Source organism: Marmota marmota, unplaced genomic scaffold (genome assembly GCF_001458135.2).
Source record: "Marmota marmota marmota unplaced genomic scaffold, marMar, whole genome shotgun sequence".
Classification (NCBI taxonomy): domain Eukaryota; kingdom Metazoa; phylum Chordata; class Mammalia; order Rodentia; family Sciuridae; genus Marmota; species Marmota marmota.
Window position 1 is genome coordinate 27,942,469 of NW_025999949.1, and position 3,497 is coordinate 27,945,965.

Here is a 3,497-nt window from a genome sequence, read left to right on the forward strand (position 1 = left end):
TCCTCCTGTCTCAGCCTCTGAGCATCACTGTGCCTGGCCCTATCTGCTTTTTGGCTTTCAGCTGATAACATATTTCCTATGGCCTCCAGGATTTCTGTTCCATAGGGTTTGCACCTGTCACTTTCCTTTGAAAAACAGTCCAGAGATATCCATAAAAGTTGAACCTTCAGGAGACGATGTCTAACCTTTCACATTCTTTCTTCCCTCTGCCCTGCATCCATCCATCAAAGCACAAACATCTGCTGAGCTTTCTTTTTCTACCCAGGAAGTGCTGCCCTCTCTGTCCAAAGTCCTTTGTCGGGTTGCCTCCATCCTGTCTTCACGGTGACCTTGGAATCAGCCCCGAGAGTCTACCAGACAGAGAGCCCTTAATATTAAGAAGAGGCAGTCATTTGCCTTCATGTGTCACTGCTCATTGCTTTCATGTGTCACACATCAATCTGGAGGTCCCTTATCTTCATGTGTCACATATCATTGTCCTAAACCCTCTAATGTGACTTTGATGCTGCTAGCATTTCCCTGAACCTAGGTGCAGTTTCCTAATACTTACTGGAACAAATTAGCTTAAAACTGGAGAAGGCAATAGAAGACTATTTGGGGAAAACTAGCTTCTATTATGCCCTTACAGTGTGCCAGCCTCTTGCACTACTTTATGTCATTTAATATCTGCAGATTCAGTTTTGCACGATTGCTTAATAACTGTGGAATGCCCTTCCTTTATCCATAAAGATGAGGATGATTATAAATATTTAAGTGCAAGTTCCTAAGAGAAAGTTTCCAAGAAATAGTAGTTCGCTGCCTTTTCCATAGAAGACTTTTGGGCAATCAGGGTTTTTCCTTACAGTTACCCATAGACCTTAAGGTGCCATGTATACCACAGCAGATGAACTTAAGATTCTTATGGAAAAGTTGAGAAGAATAGAGAGGTGTGGGTACATGCACGTGTATACCTATGACAGACAAATATGCAGGGTGCACTTCACCTTATATGATGAGCTGTATAAGTCCAGTTATAAGAGATACATGTGCAAGGATGATGTCTGACCATTTACAAAACTGTAATGTCTATTCACTAGGCTGTGCTTTGTACATTAATAGAAATATCTGCAGGAGAAATTAGTTTATGTAACTGCTGAGATGGATGCTAATGTAATCAGCAATGATATAAAGATACTTGGGTTAGAGATAAGCAAAATAAAACACACAAACACACACACAATGTAAATGCATCTGTGCATCTGTCCATCTACCTGACTAGTAGCAACCTGTCTTACACAAGACGTCAGAGGCTTTCAGCATTTTTTGTTATTCTGCATCCTGCTGGGAGAGTTGTTGCTTCTCTGTTTAATTTTACCAGTGCTTGCTTTAAGTCTCTCTTTTCAGATATTTGCATTCAGGAATTAAAAATAAATCCAATGGGAACATACATTGGTTTTCATTTTCTGAGGTCCCTAAGGCAGTAATTGGTGCTGGGGAAAAAGCAGATTTTAATTTCTTTTCAAGACTTGAATTCTACTTATCTACTTCTGAGAAATTATAAAACATTTGTGGTCATTCTCCTTAAACTTTGGTCTCTCTAGAGCCTCCCTCCTCTTTTGTCTTAAAAGCTGGGTGGCAAGGGTACAGAATTCTAGAATTTCAGGACTCCCAGTGGAACTTGGAGATCTTTTTGCATAATTGCTTATTTTAAAGGAAAAGAAGATGAAGCCCAGAGAGGAAAAGTGGCTTGTCCAAAGCCACATAACCACAACTTGGAGGAGACTGAAAGGATCTGGCTCTGTCAATTCCTAATCAGGAAGTTCCAGGGAGTACAACTGAAATCTTAGCTTATGCTGTTCCCCTGCCTGGGGATACCCACCATCCTCAGGCCTTGACCCTCTACCCACCAGGGGTCATAGGAATCCTCAAGCCTGTACCAGCCATGAGGTCCCCTGAGATCCCAGACTTCACTCTTCCTACCTAAGTCATCTTCCCTCATTCTGCCAAAACTTCTTTGAACCACAAGATGATCTTGTTTCCTTCCTTCCTTTTATTACAGAGATGAAAAATGGACAGAACTTCATGGGATGAAGACTTTTCTAGTGCTGCAGTGTGATTCTGGCATTCTTGACAATGTAACCATAACGTAGCCAACAACAAGGACACGCATAATCTGAAGTCACAGGGACCCAGACTTCTACCAGTCTTTCAGGGGCAGAGCATTCTTCCTGTGGCTTAAGCATATCTTGCACACTCTAACCATGAAGCCTTCACACCTATTGCTGCCACTTTGGGGGACACTGCTGTCTGGAATCTGCAGAGTTTTCTTTATCTACTCCTTCAGGTCATTGAGGCCTTCTCTGATGGGCTTATTTAAAAGAGTCAGCCCTGCTATCCAAATTCCCTGTTATTATTACAGTGCCAGTAATTGCACATTTTATTTACTTGTTATTATTTGGCATATTGTCTTCCTTCCCCAAAAAGGATGTAGACTCCATGAGAGTGGGGGTTTTTCTGTGTCTTTTCCTTTGTCTCATTAGTAGTGTCTACAAAATGCCCAACATATAGTCATTCAATACACATTTATTAAATGTGTGAAAGAATAAATGAGTAAATAAAGAAATCAATAAATAGCATAGTTCTTCTATTAGACCATGATGCCTTTCAGTTTTCTCAATGGCCATAGTCCTAAGGCTCCTTCTCCATTAAGAGTGCTGACCTGAAGATTTATATCTGTTACCTCTACTCAAAATTTTATGGAATTCCATTTCAGGCTGCACCAATGGTGGGAAGAAGGTCCTTCCTTCCTCCACTTGGTGCTTCTAAAAAAACATTGCACTGATGTCAGGATTAGAGCTTGGTGGTGCCAGAACCCAGCTCTTATCCTGCATGTGCCTTCACTCATTGGGCCTTGACTCCTTTGGAAACTTTATCTTCCAGTTTTAACAATCTGTGCTTGGAGGAACATTAGCCTCAGGAATGTTTCATAAAGCACGATTCTGCCCTGTCAGAGCTGGAGTTCCAATATAGAAGAGCAAGAGACGGTCTCCAGCATGGGAAATAAAACAGGGGACCTAGTATTTTGAATCAGACATGTGTTAAGATTTGGTTAAGGGAGCTGAAAGGGAGACTTCGTGGCCAAACTTCAAGGTCAGAGGAAGACCAGGGATAGTTTCAGCTACTTCATTAGCTCCTTAAATTCTTCAAGTGAGAGGATTGGTGGAAGAGGCTGGGATGTAGCTGAGAACAGAGAGCCCTGCGTCGTGTGGCCTGTGGTGCGAGTTAATGGAAGTTTCTGGGCATTCATGCAGTCATCCAGGTTGCTGGGCTGGGATACAGGAGCACCTCCTTTGCATTCTTGTTCCCAGTGAGGCAGCATTTCCCTGAACTAGACAACTGCCTATCTGCTGTTCTTTTTCTGGGGAGGAGGGAAGGGTTACCTGATTGCTGAATTTGTGATTGGAACTGGTAGCCTCTTCTTGCTTTCTTGTAGGGCCACAGTCTAACTCCAACCCAGG